This window comes from Cynocephalus volans, chromosome 5, assembly GCF_027409185.1.
Source record: "Cynocephalus volans isolate mCynVol1 chromosome 5, mCynVol1.pri, whole genome shotgun sequence".
NCBI lineage: Eukaryota > Metazoa > Chordata > Mammalia > Dermoptera > Cynocephalidae > Cynocephalus > Cynocephalus volans.
The window spans coordinates 126,758,316-126,784,185 of record NC_084464.1 but is presented as its reverse complement, the minus strand read 5'-3'; the positions used below and the strand labels follow the sequence as shown (position 1 = coordinate 126,784,185).

Sequence of the window (25,870 nt, the reverse complement as noted above, 5' to 3'; positions counted from 1 at the left end):
TCATTAATTTTAAATTGCTTTTGAACAATTTCAGACTCACATATACCTACCCTTTTATGACAATGTGCTTTCAATGCCATAAACTAGAAGAGGCCTTATAACTTGTCCTGTCATTATAGGTATTTTCAGAAAAAAAAGGTCTAATATCAGCTATAAAATGAAAAAAAATTATTTTGGCAGATTCCCTCAACTTAGGTGGTTTACATTCACTATGTCCATTCAATGTCTTAGAGATATTTTTTCCAACTGATATAGACTGGCTGTTTCCTTGGGAAGTGACATTGCTCAAAAACAGGATTCATGGGGTACGAGAATAGTAATACCTACTCTGAAATGTTTCCTAAATGTTTCTAAAATTAGTGTAGAACTCTGGGGTCTAGATAATTCATTCACATGTAAGGGTGAATCCAAAAGAGATTTTTGAGGAAAAGTCTTGGCCTTGCTTTCATATTTCTGAGGGCCCATCTCCAGGACAATGACCATCCAATCACATGAAAGTCTTAGGCTCTTCAAAAATCCTCATCAGAGGGCATCTCTCAAATATGCCAGTTTGCTCTTAACCAACCACAAAGATCATCTGTGGTATAATAAAAAATAAATATTTGGTCTTTCACACCAGGTTCCTGGAACAGATCTAGAATACTTGACTCATGGCTTGGGGGTGGGGGTCAGAGGTCCCTAGAAAGCTTCAGGATAGAGGCTGGTCACCAGAAAAACCAAGGCTTGATTAGAAGGTTGGAACTTTCAGCCACCACCCTTACCCCTCACCTCTGGAGAGAGGGACTGGAGATTGAGTTGAACCACCAATGGTCAATGATTTAATTAATCATACTCGCAGAATGAAACCTTCACAAAAACACTTAAAGGACAGGGTTCAGAGAGCTTCTGGGGTGATGAACACATTATGAAAACTGGGTGCCATACCCCCAGCCCTCATACCCTGCCCTATGCATCTCTTCCAGTGGGCTGCTCCTGAGTTGTATCCTTTATAACTGGTAAACATAAGCAAAATGTTTTCCTGCATCCTGTGAGTCATTCTAGCAAAATATCAAACCTGAGGAGGGGGTCGTGGGAACCCCCAAATTTGTAGCCAAGTTGGACAGAAGTACAGGCAAACTAGGGACCTGGGGTTTATGACTGGCATCTGAAATGAGAGTTATCTGGTGGAACTGAGCTCTTAAATATGTGGAGTCTGACACTGACTCTGGGTAGTTACTGTCAGAACTGAACCGAATTGTTAAATACCCAGCTGGTGTCAGAGAATCAGAGAAAACCAAACTCTAAATTTTTCCAGAGAACCAATCTGGAACACAGCAGAGAAGATGGAAGTATGATTGATAAAGACTTGTACAAAAACCATGCAGTCTATCCTTCCTTTTGATCACAGATTGATGACTCAATACCTGCAACACGGTCTGCTTAGCCCATGAGCACTTTTTAAAAATCCCAATGACTAAATAGTGAGCATTTAAAATGGAAACATTTCACATAAGAATCTGGATTTCAGATTCTTATGAAGAATTAGAAAATATAACAGCACTGAGCTATAGCCCCACGTGTTAAACCTGATGGAGCTGAGCCGAAGCAGCTTCCCTCCTCTGAAAAAGCACATGCTGTCCAGTCACCGTCTCTTCCTGCCCTATGGTATCCATCCCAACATCTCAGGCTGGCAGTTAACAACTATCATCCACTCATGACATCACCACATTGGTTCCTAACGGTATTGTTTGCATTTTTTTGCTCTATCTAGACAGTACACATTTTATTCTTGAGTCAATTTAGCTCATCAGAAAGCTCAGTCTTAGACCACATAGGTTGGCCTAGTATAGAATATATTTCACTGAGTCATATGTTGGCATCATGCCCTCTCATTTCACTTATAGTCGCTGCAATAAATTGCTTCTATAAGTGCTGTTAAAGACACTACCATTGCATTTTTCAGTGTTCTCATGTGAAGTCCTATATAATTTTAGAGTTAAGGCTAGGAAGGGCTTTGTCACTGTCATCTGAGGACTGGAGGGTGCTCGACTCATCAGTAACGAGAGAGATGGAAAGGAGTTCCTTTTTAACACTGAACATGAAGTAGATCCGAGTCAACCATACAACTAATGGCAAGCAATTTACTGTCCTCTTTTTCATGCCAACTTATATGTTCTCTGGTCTGGACTTCTCATTTTTAAATAGTATTTTGTCATTTTTAATAAGGGCAACAAAGGGAAAATATATTAACACATGAATGATCTCAGCCTTATTCCTTGTGCTGCCTCCAAAGGGAAATTCTGGGTCTGCTTTTCTCTTTCCCTGGTTCTGGGCTTATTTACATAGATGTGAAGAAGGAGGCAGAAAGAAGTAGAAAAGGACACAGTGAAAGAAAAAATAGCAGTAAAAGACCTAAAGGAAAAAAAAAAGGGCAAAAGGTAAGGACATGAGGTGATACACTGACTAAATTTGGGGAGAATCTCTGGGTAAGTTTCAAGAAGGAGACAGTTTGGGGAAGCACCTGACAGCCATGTGAAAGGTCAGAGAGATGGGGAAAGAGTTTAAGTTTTATCAAATGTAATGCATTTATTCCTCCCTTGGATGTTTTCTGAGAGGTGAATAAATATTTTAAACATTCTCAATTATTCTCTCTATTATGCTTATTTCTTTGATTGTGACTTAATTCTGGGATGGACCAAAACAAAGCTGGTTATATATGGGTTACATATGTGTAGTTTTTCCAAGGTGCCTTAAAGGTGCGGTATGTATAAATGAATAAAGAACAAGAAAATGAACAAAGGCTGGCTGGTTAGCTCAGTTGGTTAGAGTGTGGTGGTGTTAATACCAAAGTCCAGTGTTTGAACCCTATATCAGCCAGCTATCAAAAAACCAAAAACCAAAAAACAAAAACAAACAAACAAAAACAATGAACAAATTTCAGTATGAAAAGACAAAGCAAGCTAATCATGAGTCATCTATGTCAATTTCATGAATTGATAAAACCCTTCAATCTGACCATGTCACATAGACTAAAAGGGACCAATATATCAAGTGAAGTCGCCCTGTACCCTTACAATGAGAGAAATCAAACCCACCCAACATCAATCTACTATTTTAAAAAATATTACAAGGTGTTTTGTGGGGAACAACTACCCTGAGACTAACAATTCCCCACCACTTGAATACCTTCCCATTTTCCCCTTATAAATAAGACAACTGGAATTTCCTATCATGAACTGTTCTTCATACCTAATATGTCACATGGCACACAGAAGGCAATCGATTACACGCCATTAAGTGGGTAATCAACCACCCTCTCCAGTAGCAGCTGTTACCAAGAAACTTTTGATTTTATCACATTTTATTTTTGATTTTTTAAATAGTTTTTGATAAAAGACAAGGTAATTTACATAGCGTTTACTTGTTTATGGAGTTGTAAACATGCTTTAAGAAATTCCTTTTAATTCTAATAAACATTATAAAACTCTCTTAAACATGAATAATATTATCTTCGACAAAGGCACCAAGCCTATTCACTGGGGAAGAGACTGCCTCTTCAGCAAATGGTGCTGGGATAACTGGATATCCATATGCAGGAGAATGAAACTAGACCCATACCTCTCACCATATACTAAAATCAACTCAAAATGGATTAAGGATTTAAATATACACCCTGAAACAATAAAACTTCTTAAAGAAAACATAGGAGAAACACTTCAGGAAATAGGACTGGGCACAGACTTCATGAATACGACCCCAAAAGCACGGGCAACCAAAGGAAAAATAAACAAATGGGATTATATCAAACTAAAAAGCTTTTGCGCAGCAAAAGAAACAATTAACAGAGTTAAAAGACAACCAACAAAGTGGAAGAAAATATTTGCAAAATATACATCTGACAAAGGATTAATATCCAGAATTTATAAGGAACTCAAACAACTTTACAAGAAAAAAACAAGCAACCCAATTTAAAAATGGGCAAAAGAGCTAAGTAGGCATTTCTCTAAGGAGGATATACAAATGGCCAACAGACATATGAAAAAATGCTCAACATCACTCAGCGTCCGGGAAATGCAAATCAAAACCACACTGAGATACCATGTTACCCAGTTAGGATGGCTAAAATCCAAAAGACTCTGAATGATAAATGCTGGCGAGGTTGCGGAGAAAAAGGAACTCTCATACATTGTTGGTGGGACTGCAAAATGGTGCAGCCTCTATGGAAAATGGTATGGAGGTTCCTCAAACAATTGCAGAGAGATCTACCATACGACCCAGCTATCCCACTGCTGGGAATATACCCAGAGGAATGGAAATCATCAAGTCGAAGGTATACCTGTTTCCCAATGTTCATCGCAGCACTCTTTACAATAGCCAAGAGTTGGAACCAGCCCAAATGTCCATCATCAGATGAGTGGATACGGAAAATGTGGTACATCTACACAATGGAATACTACTCAGCTATAAAAACGAATGAAATACTGCCATTTGCAACAACATGGATGGACCTTGAGAGAATTATATTAAGTGAAACAAGTCAGGCACAGAAAGAGAAATACCACATGTTCTCACTTATTGGTGGGAGCTAAAAATTAATATATAAATTCACACACACACACACACACACACACACACACACACACACACACACACACACACACACACACACACACACACACACACACCAAAAAAGGGCACTCTTTATCAATATATGAATTCTTCTGTGTTCAGATGTTGTTTCAGGGGAGTTGTGCTGTTAAACACTGAACTAAGTTTTCTAAATTCTACATAAAGTTGTCACAATATTAAAAATTCTAAAACGGTTAAATAATTTAAAATGATAAAATAACTACTAAACTAATAAACAAATGATCTTCTCCATTTAGTTTTCTGAGAAGAATGAATCATAGAATCTCAGGTAGGAAAATTCTTTGAAAGTCATTTTATCAAATTATCCATCCATTCAATGACAGAATTAACTACTATATTTACAGCCTCTACCAAAATATTCTCGTGCCTAGAAACTCATGAAGACTCGATGTATATTATTCTACTTTTTAAAAGCTTTAACTCCACTGCCTAGGAGTACACTGCCTGATACACTACAGGTAAGTGCAGTAGAGTTTTGTTGGCTTCCCTACAATATATTCCTACTTGTTTTGGCATCAAGGCCCAATTTTCAATAAATATGCCCTTTGCTATAGTACCAGATCTGGGTAGGGCTCCACCCTAGCTCCAGAAAGGAAATACTTGACACAGCCCTGTCCAGTCAAAGCACTGAGCCCCGGCCTCTCCAGCAGCAGTAATTCCTCCAAGAATCAGCACATGACCTAGTCTGGTCCAATCAGAGTAAATCTCAGGACCTGTGTGACCTACTGGCAAACACTTGCTTTGCCTGCTATTGTACAAGGAAGATGCTGAGTTTACAGCATTTATCAAGTAAAGCCCGAGAAAGGAAGCCAAAAGAATGGAAGGGTTTAGATACATTTGAACTGAGTCATGATGACATTATTTGAGCTCCAAATCCAGTCATTTCTGAAGTTTATAATAGTAAGGATGTTCCACATGAATAACCCCAAAATGTGGACTGGCACAGCTGGGTTTAGATAGCGAGGAAGTTGGCATTCTCTATCACCTGACATTAAAATGGATGGCTGCTGAATCTTAAGACTAGATTGTGTGCCTATTAAGGCCACATTATTAGGAGACTTATGGGAATTTTTAGGATTCTGGAGTAAGTTATCTATTTCTTTTGGCCTTCAATGAGGTCTTACAAAAGAAAAGCTTGGAATGTAAATGGTCTGCTGAGAGTAAAGAAAGATGAAACCACAACTCTGCTAAGAGAAAACCTTTGCTTGTGGCTTGGAACAACTGAGATTCTGGTGACTCTGGTTAAATATCAACCTCTCAAGACTCAGTAACTCATTTCTACCAAGCAGTTAGCTTAGGTAAATTTTAAGGTATTTTCCAGCCCTAAATGTCTATGAAAATAAACAACTAAGTAAACAAATTCAAATCATATGGGGACTGATTATTTGGAGAACAAATCTTCAATTACTCCATGTTTTTTTTAGAATTTTCTTATAGCTGCAGAGGACATAATAAATTATGTCCACATGTATTTAATAAGTATTATTTGTATTTTTAATTTTCTCTAGTGATGATTTTAGATACACGGGTGTTTCATGGTTAAAACCAAACATTTGTGTTTACTAAAAAAAGTAAAAGATAAATAAGTCACCCACGTTTTTTTCTTTTCTTTTTTTTTTTTTTGGCAGCTGGCTGGTAAGGGGATCTGAACCTGTGACCTTGTTGTTGTAAGGCTGTGCTCTAACCAACTGAGTTAAAAGCCCACCACATGTCTTTTAATACTCTCCCACTGCGTACTGAAGTACATTCTTACTTTTAAAGATTCTTTATCATTTCTTGATAATCATACCTACCAAATGTTTTTACATGCATTATGATTTTTTAAAAATAATGAAAAGCTTTACAGTTTAATATATTAACCTAACATTTTTTTTTAAGTCCATTATTATTCCCCAGAGGAAACAACCTGATAGAACCAACAAAAAGGAAGGAAGAGACAGAGGGAAGAAGGGCCTAACTTAAGCTAGTAGCCACTCTGTAACTTCTATACAGTACTAGGCCTCATGTCTAGCTTAACATCAGCAAAGCCAGGTTAAGCAACTTTCTTCCTTCTCCTCTCCTCTTTCCCTTTTCTGTTCCAGGAACTGAGCAGTGAAATTCCTCTCCTGGGAAGGGGTAAACATGACAGTTATCATCAAAGGAACCTCGGCTTCGGACTGGAGCGCTTTGCACTGATACAGTAGCGACACTAATAAGAAGCCTATGCCCTAACCGACCAGGTGTTAGAAGACTACAAGGGCTATGTCACGTTGCATACCACTGATTTTGAAGTTGCCCATTACTCTGCCAGAACCCTCAAAGGCTTATAACCCCCTGCTTGCCTTTGTTCGGGGTAACTGATCTGGCTCAGTCTTCCCTCCACATTAGTGGAATAAAGCTTTTTGGCTAAAATGGTGCCTGGCTTGAGTCTCTCTCTCTTCCTTTTCTCTGTCTTGCTGAACCTAACATACAGGAAGAAGCTAGGGGCAGAACTGAGCTTTAGAGGGATGAAGGGAGACTCAGGGACATGTCTTAAAGCTGCGTCTGCTAAGCAAGCAGACTGTGTTTATTAGGACTCCCCATTTATTTGGGGTGGCATGTGGGAAGTGCTGATGGCAATGGCATGGAGGAGGCAGAGGCTAAAACCCACAAAGTATCTCTTGCCTCCACCCTGTTCTAAACAAAAGACCAGCCCCACTTATTTGTTCTAAGAGTTTTAGTTGTCTTCCTACTTTACTGAAAGTTTTATATGCATGTGTGTGATCTTCATTAAAAAAGCACATTTGTCTTTCCTAATTTCCACTTTTTCCTTATTTTCTCATTTTCTCTTTAATAAGGTTAAACTATGTAAATCACTCAAAATGGATGACTTCAAATTAACAAAGTGCCAAATATCTAGGACCAATGGTTTCACTCTGTGGTAACACAGATTGGAACAGAAATGTTATTTTGAAAAATACTAGTTTCATTAAGCACAATTTCTAGAAGATAAAAAATAATTTATATAAAATACAAGAAAAAAACTATCCTGAAGTTCCAGAAAGAAGCTAAAACCAGTAACAAAATTTTGGTGGGCAGAACACGTGGCAGAGAAGAAAGAAGGCCTAGAGACCATGCCACGCTGTGAAACAACAGCGTGATGATGTCCTACAAACCTGAAAATCCTTCAGGAGTCCTGCCAAAGAACTTCCCACTTGTAGCAGCACTACCCCACGAGGTAAACTTGGAGCTGAGTTTTGCTGTAACTGGTTGTGAATTTTGAGCAGCCCATCAGCCAAAGCTCATGTAAAACTGCGATCTTTGAGCACCCTTGGTATGCTAGGCCCTCATGGGCCCTGACTGAAGGCTCTGTACTGACCAATGAAAAACAGGACTAGTTAAAGTCAATTATTTGTGTGGCCTTACAGACTCATTCCCTTTCTTTAGGGTGCAAATTTTAATCCTTAAGAAGCATCAATGGACTGGTGTGTGTTCTCTTGCCTGGCAAGTAATAAAATAAATTCCATTCTTGTTTTACTGATCCCTTTAAGAGTTAAAAGAAAGTAAAGTATTTGGGTGCTCCCTGTCGGGGGGGATGAAAGCAACCAAAATTTGACCTGACAGGTTAGTTAGGTTTAGTGCACAAAATGACAAAGTGGCAGAGAACCTCCTGAGAATGATCATAACCATCACTCTAGAAGAACTTGTCCAGACACATGGTCAAGAGATTGATCCCTAATGGAAGAAGCCTGCAATGATTCCCTAATGCCTTTGAAGTTCTGAGTAGGAATCTTATGGATCTGGGTCTTCAATGATGTTTCCTCTCACTTTGTGGCTGAAGACTGTGGCTATAAATCAAAAGTAAGATATGGAAGTATTCAGTAGATAGTGCAAAAAAACTGATCCAAATAATTGGCTTCTCTCAAATAATATAAGGGATCTCTCTTAGCATCCCAGTCACAGGCAAATCCCATGCACTTCCACGTGTCTATGCATCTGCACATTGCCTCTCCTCTGCCTGAAACCCCCTTCCTCCTTTCATGGCAAACTTTTACTCGCATCTAAAGACAGCCTAATGTTACCTTTTTGGTGACAGCCAGGATCTTTCGGACAGTCACTTCTGCCCCATAACCTGGCAGTCACCTGGGTTCCAGTACTTATCCCATTGCTACTAAACTTTTATAAGCATTCTGTTATTACACCAGACTGTGCATTCCTACCAATGTTTGCTGAAGGAAAGGATGGATGAGTATAATCTCTTGGCCAGAGACTAAAAGGGAAATCGCTCGAGAGGAATAATATGTTCTTCCAAAACAAATTGTGTCAACTCCCCCACAAATGAGCCTGTTGAAGAGGCAAAACTGAAAGCATCTCAAGAAATAACTATGGCCTGTGGAACACAAGTTTTCAACTTGGGCCTACATATAGAGTGGCTGAAAGGCACATAAGAAAGCACAAACAAAAGCAGAAAGCAAATGACAGAAACCTGTAACATCAACGATGGAAAAGGAAAGCCCAGAGTCAGCAGAAGTTTATAAACAATGCAAAGAAAAAATAACAAGGCAATTTGAGGGAAGTGAAGAGGATGAAGAGGCAAGAAGCAATAGGCCCACTGGGTGAAACTAACTTACAAGAAAGAGAAAACAGATCTAGTCCAATCCTATTTTCCAGCTCCACTGAAGTGAATAAACAAAAAACTAAAAAGATGACACATCCATGGCTAAGAAGAAAACGAAATCCAGAGTGAAGTCTCTTACCCTGTATGAAGCAACCCTCTGAGTTGCAGAATCATTACCAGTAATCTCTGGCAAATCACAGAGAAAGATAATGAGAAATAGAAAAAAATAAATAAATAATCTTGGTTTTCAAAAGAAAAAAAAAAATCTAGAAATGACACACTGAGCAGTTTGATACAAACTCCCAGATCCCAGAAAAATAGACAGACAGATATTACTGATCATTTGTGATTACGTGAAAATGAATTACTGACTGCTAGGAGCCACCACGGGTACACTGCTAGATTTGGCATACTGATGGAATAGTCAAAGGAGATAGATAGTATGAGGGTACTTCAAAAAGTTCATGGAAAGATTCATATTATCTTTTCATTCTATTTTCCATGAACTTTTTGAAGTACCCTCATATTAAGATTTCACTAAGGCCTTTGAAAATGTCACTACTTTCTTGAGAATAAGGTGGAATCAGCTGGGCTAGAAAATTTGGTTAACTGAACTTACAGCAAGATGATTACAGCAAGGTGAAGTACTTAAAGATAATTATTTAATATATTGATGGTACTAATATGCCGTCATGCACAAAGTTTTCCAATCCAACCTTTTAATAAACTACTAGAATAAAGACATAGAAGGCATGTTATAGGTATTATATCTCACCCAAGCTAGGAAGGACAGAAAATACGTTCAATGTTAAAAATTGGGCTTCAAAATTCCAAGAAAAATAGAATAATACATGGAAAACAAACAAGATAAAATTAAAATTCCAATTCAAAAGGAAAAACATTTTTCTCCCTCAGTGTAAGCCTAACTGTTGTCAATAAAATAATGAAATATGCTATATTAACAAAAATAAAAGACAAGTAATTTCCTATTAATCTATTAATCAGGCCATACTAAGATGGTTAAAAATCTTCAAAAACTGTCTTAGGTGGAGAGATTTAGAAAGTTAGGACATTCAGCCTGGAAAAGAGAAGGTTGAGGGAGGACATGATGTTGTCTTTAAACACAAGCAATGATGACATATGAAAGAGGGATTTGATTTATTCTGTGTAGATCCTAATTTACTAGAAATAAGCAGAATAAGTTGAAAGGAAATAAATTTTAACTAAAAATTAAAAAAAAAAATTTTCTACTACTAAGAGTTTTTCAAGCAAGAAATAAGCAACCGTGGGAATCCCCGGGAAATCCTTACAGCCAGAAAAGTTCAAGTACAGGCTGAAAAATAATTTCACCCTAGAGTGATAGCCCAGATGACCTCTGTCTTCCAACTAAAAGATTTTATGATTCTCAAGTTAAGAATGGTGCCTGTATTAAAAAGATTAGTGAAGAAGAAAAATAAGATACCAAGTTAGCATAAACCTGACATTTATAAAAGAAACTGCTGTCTTTTATTTCTAATCTCTGAGTCACTTCTTCCAGGCTCCCAGGGCATTATCTAAATACTATATTACCTGGTGCTTCAACAACCCAGACCTACTTTTAGAGGGGAACTGAAGTGCCTATAAAATTAAGCTATTGTGAAATAGTGCAATAAAGAAAGGTCATGGAGACACTCATTAGAATTCTGAAGGCAGGAAAAGAAATTTACCAGCTGTTATCAGAGCTATACAGACATAACCACTTCACTGCATGTTGTTTACTTGAAAATGCATGAACACGGCTGCTAATAGCTTGCTTTCTGCACATAAAAGAGGATGCTACAACATGCTCAACTAACCATTCTCAGCAAACCTACTGTACATCAAGTTCCTATACAGACAGCAATGCCTACAGCATTAAGATTAGCATTCCTCATTTAGAACAGACATGAGTGATTAATGCTCATCTGTAACAGAATAATTATACTAAATCACTAACATGTTAAAATCCAGTCACTTATAGCTTATTTTAAAAATTCATATCAGTAGGGAAAAAGTTAATACCACCAGGGTATTCTAACTCTTAGCATTGTACATCTGTTTCTTAAAACAATATGCAATAGCTCTACTCAGAAAACAGAAACACTTAGGTTATCCAATATCTTGGCACATGTATTATAAAAAGGGCATATTATAATTTTTTGTTTTTTTTACTAACGATTATACAAATTTACAAAAAAAGTCTAAATTTAAAAATTTTATTTTTAGAATTTAAATTCTAAAATGTCTAAATTATTTTTTTCATTTAGCTTATTACAACTGAAAATTTCTATTATGTGGCAAAATTATTCTAATTATTTTAACATTGTATTTGGAGAGTACTATGGAAGTTGTATTAAGAACAAAGGCTTTGGAGCTGGACACAAGTAGGAAGAAATCCTGGCTCCATTATTAGCTAGCTGTAATGGATTCGTAATGGATTAATGTAATTAATCCATTCTAGCTAACTTGGGGAGTTACTGAACCACTCTGAGCTTGTCTCCTTGCCTGCAGAAATGAGGAAACAAATACCACCTCCTTCATGGTGTTGTTCTTAGGATTCAGTGAGGTCATATTTGTAAAGCTTCTGGCACAAAGTGAGCAATCAGCAAAGGAGGCCCACGGTACCTCCAATACACACAAGGAAAACTCTAGAACACATTATAGACCCTAGATAGCCAGGGTACATGTAACCTAGCATGGCTCATCTCCCACTTGATTGCTTTGCTAATATCCTCATGACATTATGAGGTCGGTCGGTCTTCAAGCTGACCTCCCTGAGGGATCTCCCTTGAACAGATCATCCCTACTAGCCAACAAGCATGGTCTAATACTTCTCCCTCCTCCTACATCTTTAAAAACTTACCCTTCCTTGACCTCCACATCTCCCTCATGTCAAGGCCTGCATTTTTGGCTTCCCTTTCCCAGCCAAGTTCCCAAAAGAATTGCCTGGAAACTTGGTCTCCACTTCCTTACTGCCCATTCACATCAAACTGGCTTCTCCCACACTGCACTGAAACTGCTTTTTTTCAATCAATCACTGACTTCCAAGGGGTCAATCTTAATAGATACTTTTCAATTCTCATCAAAATTTACCTCCCAGCTGCTTACAAGACTGCTGATCATTCTCTCCTCCTTGAAATGTTCTCTTCCCTTGGCTGCTGTGATTTCACCTCTTTTGGATTTCATTCCACTTCTCTTTCTGTACTGGACCACGTAACGGTGGAGCTTCCCAATTCTGCTCCCCTTTCCTTATTTCTGTTCTCTTTTCACTTTATACCCTCTGTCTATATATGATCTCATCCTTTCCCATGGCTGGAGCCAACAACTTTTCAATTTTCATCTCAACCCAGACCCACCCTGTTTTCACTCCAGATTCACATGCATTTAGTGGTTCCACTGGGATTTCTCATAAGCATCTCAACATATCCAAACTAAAATTCTTGAGATTCACTTTCAAAACTTATTTCTCCAGTTATCCCGTTTCAGCTTCATGTACTTGCTCAATTCAAATTCCTAAACGTGGCCTACAAAGTCCTCCATTACTTGCCCCAGCCTATCTTTTCACCTCTCTTGTGCGATTCTCCCTAAAAAGCACTCTGTTCAAGGCACACTGGCTATCTTGCAGATCTAGGAAACTGCCAAGCTCTTTGTCACCTTAAGGATTTTCATCTAAGTGTTTTCCCTACATAGAATACTCCCCTTTTCTCTCCCTAGCCTTTCTCCTAAACACATAGATAACCTGGTGATCTCCTGGTGATTTAAGTGTCATTTTTCTCCAGAGACCTTCCTTGAACATCACTCTTGTCTAATGTGATTACTGCCATTGCAATTGTCTTTTATAACATCCTGTTATTTTCCCTCATAGCAAATACCGCAATTTATAATGGCATATGCATTTATGTTTTTCTTTGTTGAATGCCTGCTATGGTTTGAATGTCCCTCCAAAACTTATGTTGAAATTTAATTGCCATTGTGATGGTGTTAAGAGAAGTGATTGTTAAGACATGATTAGGCCACAAGGGCTCTGCCCTCATGAATGTATTATTGTCATTATTTTGAGAGTGGGTTATTATAAAAGTGACTTCTACCCTCTCTTGTTCTCGCCCTTTTGCTCTTGTGCCTTCTGCCATGGGATGATGCAGCAAGAAGGCCCTTGCCAGATGCCAGTGATATGCTCTTGGACATCCCAGGCTCCAGAATCATGGATCAAATAAATTTATGTTCATTATAAATTACCCAGTCTGTGGTATTCTGTTATAGCAGCACAAAAGCAAACTAAGACAATGTCTTTGTGAAAAGTACTCTCCATAAGGGCAAGGACTACATTTGTTTTATTCAACACTCTACCCTCTGGGCTTAATAGGTCCTGGCACATAAGGTCGGCCTGAGATATAAGCAATGCATATGTTTCTCCCCATAACACAAACAATATTACATTTCAAATCTAAGGACAAATATTATATGGCTCTAATAAACTTTTACATTTGATTAAGTCAAAGAACTGGGAGAAGTCATAAGTATCTAGTTGCATCAGGTAATATAAAAACCAAAATGGTCATTTATTTGACATTAGAGAAAGGTTGTTTCATGCATTAAAAATAAACAAGAAGAAGATAAAGATTACATATGTTTGGGTCATAACCCAATTAATTTTATAACTTTACGTTTTTAATGATCTGTTAAGACTATGCAATTTCTTACAAATTGCACTTAAAGGAATATAAATATGTATGTGTTTACAACAAATTTTTATATTTTAAAAATCCATATACTTGTAAAAATATTATGTATTTGCATATATATGTATATGTGTGCATATAACTCCTTTTTATATTTAAAATATATCTACTCTTATAAAAGAAAAATATCCAAATTATATAAGCTTAGAATTGTGGGTACAAAAATTAAATTTTTCTCATTATCTAGAGAAAGCAGTTGATTTAGCACAGTAAAAGGAAATATCACCCTCATTTTTAAAAACAACAGAGCCATTGAAATGGAGATTGTTCAGTCTCCAATGACCTCACCAGCATCTGCTTCAATTACCCTCTGAAAATGAAATAACCAAATTACTTGTTCAGCTTTCTGCTGTGCTAACAAAGTTAATCTGAAATATCAAAATTCATCTGCTTTATATTACATATTATGCAACTTCTAGAACAAAACCTCTTCCAGCTCTAAATTGTGAAGTACATGCACCATGGTCGTCATAATCATAACATATTCTCACCCACAAAGTAAAAAATTAATGGAAAGATTAATGACTTAGCTTAAATTACCCACAACAGTCATTTGACTGAAATCACTCCACCTACTCAAAAGTGGGATCGATCAATTTTGATTCTATTCTGCTCTGTACGACAGATGTGTTCATGAAAATATATGCACAAACTGTATTTTAAAAAGCCACTGAGTGATTTAGAAATAGAACTAGAGATTTTTTTTTTTAGTTTAGAAAAAAAAATACTTAAAACATGACTAACTGGCCTTTAATTTAACTGCTTCATAAGCCCAAATAATCATATTTTGGCCATCTAGTCTATCAGGTATCCCATAAATACACTAACAAATACCATCTTAAAATTTTACTGACGTAATCCATATTCTTTTTTTTTCTGTCAGCACCAACTGAGCTAAGTAGCCAGCCCATGAAATCCATGTTCTTGTTCTCTAGTTCTTCTATATTTAATTTACTTCACACTCTCCACGCCCCACACCTAAACAATTCTTGTCTCACAACCATCAAGCTATACTTCTTATTTCAGTCCATGATATCCCCACCTCAAAGTCATCTTTGGCTATTCTTCAAATGAAATCAGTTGATGGTTCTAGTAACAAAATTATTAAGAAAAGACTCTTCCAGCTCTCCACCACCTTTTGCCTCAGAGATGCTAGATCCTGTTTTGCTCTGGAAGAGACCCAGGAGGTCCCCACTCCAACTAATTCATCTTCCCTTCTTGCCCCTAGAGCACTCAGATGCATGTTCAATGCTGTTGACATATCTGACTTTGCTTTATTTGTGCTGAGTCACATTTGCAAGCCCTGGACCAACCTGTGTCTTGCTAGCTGTCCTTAAACCTGGATCACTATCCTTTCCATTACCTCTGTCATTTATGTGTGAGAAGCCAAAAGTTAAAACAAGTAGGCAAGGCTGCTGCATGTTCACTGGTATGAAGCACCACAAAAATGAGTGCAGGGAAAAAAAAAAAAAGGGAACCTAACCATTTTGTTTATACAAATTTTATTTGAAACAGTAAGCAAAAAAAAAAAAAAAAAAAAGGGAAATAAAAAATGTATGAACACATGCCCATGACTCAAACACCAGGTCATCACTTTTACAGTAGAAGTGTCCAAGCTGAAAGAATTTCAGCTGTTAGTGCCTCCAACTCTGAATGTACAGAGCTAAGAACAGGGAAATTCTTGCCACATCCCAAAAACATAAGGTCAGGAGATAGCTGACTTTTTATGTTGCTATGTAGGGACTTTCAAAATTTCCTTGAGAAGGCTGGCCAGTTAGCTCAGTTGGTTAGAGCCTGGTGTTGTAACACCAAGGCTGAGGGTTCAGATCCCCATACCAGCCAGCTGCCTAAAAAATAATAAATAAAAAATCGACACTTCCTTGAGAGAGCAGAGATTCTCTAGTTTGTTTAAAAGATCCTAAGAATACCTTTGTACTGAAAATCAGAAGATGCCAGTTTATACTTAAATAATTCCCACTTATTCTTGTATTAAGAGCCCATAAGATTCTATAAAACTCAATTCAACATAGCTCAATGAAGAATATAGCAAAATGATGATGAGTGTGAGCTGTGAGGTCAGGCACAGCTGGGTTGAGACCTGGGTCTTGTACTACATAGTTATGTGACCTTGGGCAAGCTACTTAACATCTCCGAGGCTTAGCATCATATCTGTAATTAGGATGATAACAGGACCTATTTCATGGGGGTAATTATGAGATTGCATGAGAAGGCAAGTCAGTCTCTGTTACACAGTAAATGTTCAACAAATGTTAGCTATCATTCATAGTGAATGACTGGTGGGTGCAGGGCATGGGGCTAGATCCTGCGATGAATATAAAATGAAAAAGAACTGACAATAAATAACAACAGATAAATGAGGCAGAGAAGATAAGAGTGTTATTGGGTGCATCCCAAGATAAACTGTGTTAAGGGCCTCCAGAGAAGACATAAGGAAGCCTAGCAATACCCTCAGAGTCCAGTAACAGGGGAGGGTACATCTAGTTATGTCTGTGTTGGGGAAAGGGAGAAGAAATGAAATTGGAAAAGCCTCAAGAAGGTAGTGCCACAATTAAAGATAGCTTTGACAGAGTGATGTGCACATCACCATATACAAGGAGAGTACAGCAAAGAGCAGTTCTTTGTATACAGAAGGCAACGTTCTCAGAAGGCAAATATACAACATGTACTCCAAATCAAAGTAGGCTATAATTATAGAACGGTAGGAATGAGCCTTATTGTGCAGAACCTCAAATGCCAGAAAGAAGTTGGGACAGAGAAGTGACATACCTGAGCTCTGCCCAGGAATACTAATCAGGTGAGATGCGTGGGAGGATGTGCAGTCAGCATTTGACTTATGAGAGGAGAGGGGATGAAGATTGTTTGTTGGAATTTTCAGATATGAGTTTCTTGGGAAAAAAACTATTTTCTGCTAAAATCATCAAAAGCTGAATTTTAAGTGTGACCTAAGCTTTAGAACTGTAAGCACAAAGCATAGAACTCAAACTTCTCTTGCTGAACAGCTGTACCAGCAAAAACAAAAGGTTTCGGATACACGTATGTTCTAGTCCATTCTCACTGTTAATAACAAAAATTCCACAGAGCGGCTTCCATGACAACATTTATTTTTCACAGTTCTGGAGGCTGGGAAGTCCAAGATCTAGGTGCTGACTGATTTGGTTCCTGGAGAGGGCCCTATTCCTGGTTTACAGATGGCCACTTTCTTGCTGTGTCCTCCCATGGTAGAGAGAGAGTGCTTTTCTAATAAGGGCATTAATTCTATTATGAGGTCTCCACCCTCATGACCTATTTACCTCCCAAAGGCCCCACCCCCAAATACCATCACTTTAGGTATCCAGGCTTTCATCATATGAATTTGGTGAGGGGGAGGGGGGACACACACACTCATTCCATAGCAATGTGACAAAAGTCATCTCAAGCCAGTAGTGCTAGGTTTTTTAAGTCCAAATTCAGGAGTCAGTTCAGCTATGTCTTAGAGTCTGGAGCCTTAGGTCTTTCACTGAAGTTCTGTGGCTATGGCATGTTTATAGACAAGTTTTAGGAAATATATAAAATCCCTGAAATTTATACAAAATTAGTATGTATGTATTTATTCTTACTTTTTCTCATTTTCTCATTTATTTCTCTCTTCATTTAGGGAGCTTGCTTTTATATTAAAATTCACTAGTGCTTATTTTTAAAAGTATTATTTTAAAAACTTCATAAATGTTAATTAATTCAATCCTCTCAATAACTCTATAAGTTAAGTACTATTATTATCGCCATTTTAGAGAAAAGAAAACTATACCTAAGGCCCCTGCTATGAGTCAAATGTGTCCCCCAAAAGTTCATGTATTGGAAGCTTAATCTCCATTGTAACAGCGTTAAGAGGGTGGGAAATCCAATTATGACATTTGAAAGGTGGGGCCTTAAAGATGCAATTAGTTTGTGAGGATTGATCCATTCATGAAGTAACGCATGTGGCTCTAATAGCTTTATAAGCAGAACGAGTAAGAAGGTTAACTCTCTCCTGCTCAGCCCATTCTTGCCATGTGACACCCTACATTGCTATACAACACCCTCACCAGATATGTTTCCTGGACTTTGCAGCTTCTGAAGCTGTAAGAAATAAATTTCATTTATTTATAAATTACCCAGTTTCAGGTACTATGTTACAAGTAATAGAAATGGACTAATATGGCCCCACAGCTAACAAGTAGTTCTATAGAGGAAAAACCTGCAGGAGGCCCAAAAGCAAAAGTCACCCAAACTTCACCACCACAGTAGTTCCAACTAGGGGTTTTAGTAGGCAACAACTTTATTGGTCTTGCTCCAAGATTTGGGATATCTAGATCAGTCTGGGATTTTGGGTAAAATAGAAACATGCTTGCCATTGATCCTTGAAATCAGCTTAACAGGAGCCCATACAATGTACTGTGGGAAAGTATATTTATAAAACAGGCCCTTTATGCATGGCTGCCTTTGAACAATTGGTTAATGTGTGTTAGATGAATAATTTTCGAAGACATTCATTTTTTCAATGTTAAAAAAATAACCTCACTCCCAGTATACTAACCACCAAAGAACATTCTAAATCAATGAGTCATTTTTTGATCATGGCCCACAATAAAGAAATAATTTTAAATTGTGATGCAATATGTACATACATAGAGCTATTTAAAACAATTTTTTCATAAACTATTATTTATTCTGACTACACACAACACACTCTGATATTTTCCATTTCAGTTTAGCTTAGACCAATCTAATCGATTCTGTTCTATTCCATTAAAAAAAAATACTGGTTTTAATCCACTAAATCAATTTCATGATAACCCAATGGGTTGTAACCTACACATTAAAAAGCAGCATTCTACATGGAATTAAATCAAGTAACTGTTCCTTTAAAATGAAGCAAAAAGCATGAGTCTAACTGTTAATGGTTAAATATTCATAAGCCTTTTTTCTAATCTCTAGAAAAAAGTTAATGATTTCCTGAAAACATTAGCAGATCAAACTTGACCATGGATGTTTTTCCCAGTAATGAACAACAAGCAATATGTTAATGTTCCCTTAAGAGCTGCCTGGTCTGAACTCGATCAAGAGAATAGGAAACATAAGCTTTAAAGAACATTACAGCTCATGCAAGAGTTCAACTGGTGATTAGCAATGTCAAATAATGCACTAGAAGCTTTTACATGGAAAACGGCTTTAAAATATTCTTAATCTTTGTAGATTAATAAAATTACTGAATACTATGGTGATAAAAATTAAGACTCACAAGCCATTTATATCCTACATCAAAAAAGCTGTTTAAATATTCTTAGGCTGTCAGTTGGTCAACAAATATTTAACATTTATTATATGCCAACCACTATTTTAACAAGCACACTGAAACAGCACTTAACTGTTACAGAGTCCCCACTTTTCAGATTGGCCATTTGGGGGGTGACTGACTGTACACACATAAATAAATCAGAGCTATGAAGGCCATGCAAGAGAGTGTTCTTAGGCAGTACTGGGGATTGCTACAGGCACACAACACAATAGTCATCTAGGATGGTTCTTTGAAATTGGAATCAAATAAGGTTTCCGTTAAAGTCAACTAAAACATTCTATTCCCAAACCCATATACAATTTTTCCTATATATCACATTATGGTGCAAACAGCATGTTCTAATCCCTCTTTCAGACAAAGTAAAAGTTAATACTAATGCAACGTAAATTGAGACAACATGGAATGAAGAGAAATAATCAGAGATACAGACACAGCAGACAGGGATTCAGGGCTCAGACCCTCCATTTAAAGGCTAAGTGATCTGTGGCAATTATTTAACCTCCTGAACAATAGATTCATCATCTGCATATATATCTACTCATAGGATCATTGTGAGGCCGAGGATAAAGTGAGAGAATGTTTATGAAGCATTTTGTAAACATACCAACAAATGTTATTACTATTAACTTTTACCAGAATCAGTAGGCCTAGTGAAATTGATAGAATAAAAAGACCAAATATTAAGAAGGTATAGAGTTAACATTTACCATATACTTAAAATTGTTCTATTTGCTTTTCGTGTATCGACACAATTAAAAGCTGTGATATAGCTGAATACCTGAATCCAACAACTGGTAATAAGTTTCTCTTCCAATTTCCTTAGACATACTAAGGATGGTCAAATCATCTCTAATGGCCCTTGGCCAATAGGAAAAAACAATCTACAGACTGCTAACTAAAGAAAGGGCAAGAGTTCACATCATACCACTCTATCTGCATGATATATTCATTCTTGGCACAGGCATGCCACAAAGAGGTCGTTTTTTCCTAGGGTTCAAAGACTGCCTTCCGTGGGGCTGGAGAAGAGAAGCATGCCCCTATGTCCTCAACTAGTGCTACAGATCAGCTAGCCTAACCTGTCCAGGTGACACCTTCACTGGATCTTGGACTCTGTATCTGACCAAGAGGGCAAACGGAGGCTTTCTGTTCAAATGAATTTCTGTATTCATTTCTGTTATGCGCAACTACTCTTTTTAAATAAGATGCAATCTCAAAGAATAAAGTGAATCACCGTAATACGAAACTCTATGTATACACGTGGATTGCATGTTTCCTATTGCCTTAGTAGGTTAACACTCTGACATTAACCATATTACGAATGGGTAAGGTTGTGCTATGGGATATCTTCAAGTAATAAACAAGTTGTTTTTAAAAGGTCACTTATAATTTAGATCTTTAGAACCCAGGATGCATTCTCCAGATTAATTTACAATGGGGTAAGTTAATGTTAAGTTGCCAGAACTGCCCGTATAAGTCTATTCAACCCACACTGGGATAAAAGGGTAATGATCATAGCTAAAGGTGATCATAGCTAAAGGTGAGTGCTGAGGGAACCTGTATCTCTGGCACACCTACCTGATACATGACAGTGTCCAGCAACACAGTGGTGAGGCTCTGATTACCTAGAATATATATATAAGTGCCCTAGTACAGAGCCAGCATATCATTGTCATTTTCACCTCACAGGCATAGGGTCCAACTGTTAAATAAAAGGGTGCCTTAGATTTCTCAAAGCCCTATGGATTATATAAATCCACTTCATGATATTCCAGAACCTAACTGTGCTCATAACAATGTAGCTCTGGGAAACTATTGATTCCAATTTGGATCGCTGTAATTGCTCCTTCCTCCCTGATCCTAAAAATAAGAGCAGCTTGTGAGATGGGGGTGGGGCATCAAGACATGGATTATTTGGGGTGAAAATGAAGGTGCAGTTAGGCATAGAAGTAAGGTCAGGAATAACTTGTTTCTAAAAGACAGGTGAATATTTACTGTGCCATTCTTTATATATTACCTTCATATTCATCACCATCTTGGATTGGTTGTGTTTTAAAAAGAAAGCTACACAGTTTACTATGCAGACTTAATAAAAAGGCTATACAGTGAGTTCAAACATCAGTCTCCAGATTCTCCTCCCTAAAGAAGGGAATAAGGGACAAGCTGTTTGGCTCTGGTCCTCACTGTGTCCCATTTGGGCTTCTTCTCCCCAGTTCTGGCTGGGATACTTCCTTCTTCAAAGCCATCTTGTTAGTGGGTTGTTTTAGCCACATTTAACAACTTCTTCAGTAATGCTGGGTAAAGGAAGTTTAGAAAATATGCCCAAGGTTATATACACTGGAGCTATTTTCAAACATTAAATGTTTTGCTATGGGTCAGAGGTTCAAGGTTGATGAACTGCCAGGGCAGAGGCTGGGGTGGGAGTAGGCATGGGAACTAAGATATGCTCGACACTCTGCATCCTTTATCACGGAGGCTGATGGCAGAGGTGCTGGGGATCATGATGCTAGCTCTGAAGAGGTGGGTAAGAGAAGATAGCAGGTGGGAGCAGCAGTTCTGCTTTTCACGATAACCAGGGAATAGCAGAGGAGGGAATCGGGCAAATCTAGGAAGAGGGACCTTCATGAACAACACACTGCTTGCTGGTGAATATCATTCAGTGTCTACTCACAGGCCCTCTCAGACATTATCAGAGGTGAAAAGTAAACCTCCCACAAAATACCACTTTGGGATAACTACAAATGTATTTCTGATGTCCTCAATTAACACTTGACACTGAAAAATATGCTTTCAAAGAATTTTCAAACACATACAGATAGCACATAGGGACCTACATGAAAATTACAAAAGCCAAATAATGTCATCTGAGCATAGAACTGAGCCCTGTGTGGCACTACTGAAGAAATACCTGCACTCTAACTAGACGGTGAGGGACAGAGAAGAAGGCACCATAATGAATAACAGTCTCCGCAGAGGACAGTACAATTTGTACAGAGTACAAGTTGCTTTACTTGTACAGAGAATACAATTTGCTTTAATAATACAGTTTTTCATCTGGTCTTCAAGATCTGTCAGGGATCATGGAATACACGCAAATATAATGTACTAATTTTGTACATACAAATTCTTTGCAAAAGCATGAAGAAAGGTCTCACGAATCACTGGATCCAAGATAAACTGGTGTAAAACTACACTAAAGCACCTAAAAACCAGGTGGGCCAGGGTCCTGAAAACTCATCAAGACTAATCCAGATGAATTTATCTAGTAGTGAGACTAATCTACCCTTCTATTTAGAGTTACACAGGCATATTTCAAGATAATTTATTAAAAAGGAAGGACTGGGTGACCCTCAAGTCATTAATTTTAATCCAACATTATTAAAATAGAGTCTTTCAAACTTTACTTTGAGAAAAAGAGAGAGAGAGAAACATCAACAAAGGAGGTTTGGTAAAGGATTATTTACCAAACACAGCCACACAATGTTTATGAAACCACACAACGTGAGAGCATACAAAGTAAACACTGGCTATTTAACTACTCAGGAAGGAAAAGGGAGGGAGGATAGGGGGAAGCAGAGTTTAAAAGGAATTTTTAGGGTTTCCAATACACAACTGTGGTAGCAAGCAGAACATCAGGGCAGATCTTCCTTTTGATTTCTTCTGAACATTCATCGAGATTTCTGTAAGGTGGTATAATTTAGTTTAGAGAAGACTATGATTGCATCAATTTTGCCTTACCCTTGGCCTGACCTTACATTCCTCTCCGGAGATCTTGCCTGGACTGCCTTTAAGTACACTGGCTCCAGAGAAATCTGCTCTATGTTGGCAAAAACTGAGTTGAAAAAAAACTATGCTGTTCTTCCAGACAATTTTGGCTTGTATTCTCACTTTAAGGGGCTCCCTTTACTCTACATTTTTGGAACAAGAAGTTAACATTGAGCAGGTTGTTCATGAACCAGCAGTAACTCTTACTATTGGAATCACTTTGGATTCAGAATGAGAAGGCACTACAGGTTTTAAAATCACTATGTAGGGCATCTAAAGGCAAAAAAAAAAAAAAAAAAAAAAAGAGAAAGAAAGAGACAGAACAGAACCTGGACGGAAACTCACACCTTATACAAAAATTAACTAAAAATGAATCACAGACTTAATTATAAAATATAATAGTATAAAGAAAAAAAAAAGCAGGAAACAAATCTTCAGAACTTAGGGCTAGGCAAAAAGATGTTAGAATTGACATTAAAAGCACAATTCATAAAAAAAGAGAAATTTATAAATTAAACCATATCAAAATTAAAAATTTTTGTTCTGCAAAAACCCTGTTAAGAGGATTAAAAGAAAAGCTGCAGACTGGGAGAACATATTTGCAAACCACATATCCAACAAAGGACTAGTATCTAGAATGTATAAAGAACTCCCAAAATTCAACAATAAAAATTCAACAATAAAAAACAATTCAATTAGAAAATGGGCAAAAGACATGAAAAAAAGATTCCATTGAAGAAGATCTACAGATGGCTGATAAACACATGAAAAGATGTTCAACTTCGCTAACCAGTAAGGAAACATAAATTAAAGCCACCATGAGATACCACCACACACCTATTAAAATGGCTAAAATAAAAAACAGTGACAATACCAAATGATGGTGACAATGCAAAGAAACTGAATCACTCACATACTGCTGATGGGAATGTCAAATGATACAACCATTCTGGAAAAGAATATGATAGTTTCTGACAAAACTAAGCATACACTTACCATTTGACCCAGCAATGCACTCTTGGACATTAATCTCAGAGAAATGAAAACTTATGTTCACAAAAAAACATGATCCTAGCAGTTTTTTCCAAACTGGAAAAAACCCAAATGTCCTTCAATTAGGTGGATTACTAAAAAGCTGTGATACATCCACACCATGGAATTCTACTGAGCAATAAAAAGGAAAAACTATGGATATATGCAACAGCTTGGGCAGATCTCAAGGGAATTATGCTGAGTGAAAAAAGCTAATTACCAAAGTTTATATACTATACAATTCCATTCATATAATATCCCTGAAATGACAAATTACATAGATTAAGAACATGTTAGTGTTGTCAGTGGCTAACAAACACATGAAAAGATGTTCAACTTTTGGTAAAGAGAGGGAGGTAAGTATGGCTACAAAAGGGTAGCTTGTGGAGTCCTGTTTATGTAATTGTTCTGTATCTTAACAATGATGGTGGCCACACAAATCTACTCATGATAAAACTACATAGAAATAAATACATACAAACACACACACAATGAGTATTTGGAAACCTGGTGAAATCTGCATAAGGTTGGTAGATTGTATCAATGTCAATTTCCTAGTGGTGATATCACAAGATTTACCTTTGGGGGAAACTGTATGAAAGATACAGGGTATCTATTATTCTTTACAAGAACATGTGAATCTACTGTTATCTTAAAAATGTATATAGTTATTATTTATTCTATATGTCCTATCTTTCCAATGTTTCACTCATTAGATGGCTTCTTTCTTCCCCAAACAATCTTGCTACAGTCTGTAGTCCTAACAGCGGAAAATATTTCCATACAATTAGGAGTTTAATTCTTGCTTTCCCAAAACCCTTATTTATGGTTTTTTATTCCTAAATGGCACATGCACTTTGGAGATGGTCCTGTGTTTGAATACTGACTTTTATGTTGCATGAAATAGACAAAATACTTTCAGGGTGTTATTTACCTAATTGATATAATAGGGTAAAATAACCTATGTCATAGTTTTATTTTGAAGATAAACATAGTAAGTAAAGCACTTGGTACATAGTAAGTCCTTAAATTGTTCCCTTCCTTTTCTCATTCATAACCTAAAATCCTGTGTAATTACCAGTTACAAATATCAACAACAAACTTTGGGTTTAGTTTAAAGGCTTACATTTAGAAAACAGGAATGCATCATAACAAGCATAGATAGGGGTTGGGGAAGAAGTGAGGCTACTTTTCAGTTCTTGAGAAGTATTTCAGTTTAGGAGACCATAATGATCATTTTAAGCCTATGTTCTCTGAGTCTGAAAACATTCTGACTATCAAAATGACTTATGTTTATCATTCATTTTATTATGACTAATGAATGACTGCCAAACAGATGTTTAAATATATAAATAGCAATCAGTCATATTGCAGATTATTTCTGTTCAGATATCAACAAATGTATATATGTTGAATGAGTTAAAGCCTTAAAAATGATACTGATTCCAATGATAAAGTTACACCCATTTCACCTACCTACAAAAATACTTTTTAGTAATGGACTCCCCACAAGGTGATAAGCTTTAAATGCGTCATAGATTTTTAGTTATAGCTCAACCAATTAAGCTACAGAACAGCACTTAGGATTGCACTTAGGATTTAAAATTCAAGGTAGGTTGTTAAACATGAGATTCAGAGCAATCTGTAAGTCAGTACATGACAGCTAGATTCTCTGAGCAGCACTGGTCTGAGAACTGTCAAAGATAGAGAAGAAACTAATGTTATTCCTCTGAGATGAATAAGAAAAAGGACGAAATTTGTGTTTCTGAACAGTCACAA

General features: G+C 37.1%; 1 protein-coding gene across 4 annotated transcripts in view; it reads right to left on the bottom strand.

Moving 5' to 3' along the window:
- Window positions 1-25,870, bottom strand: part of NCOA7 (nuclear receptor coactivator 7) — a 122,550-nt gene that overhangs the window by 75,220 nt on the left and 21,460 nt on the right. The gene's annotated exons all lie outside the window — the stretch shown is intronic.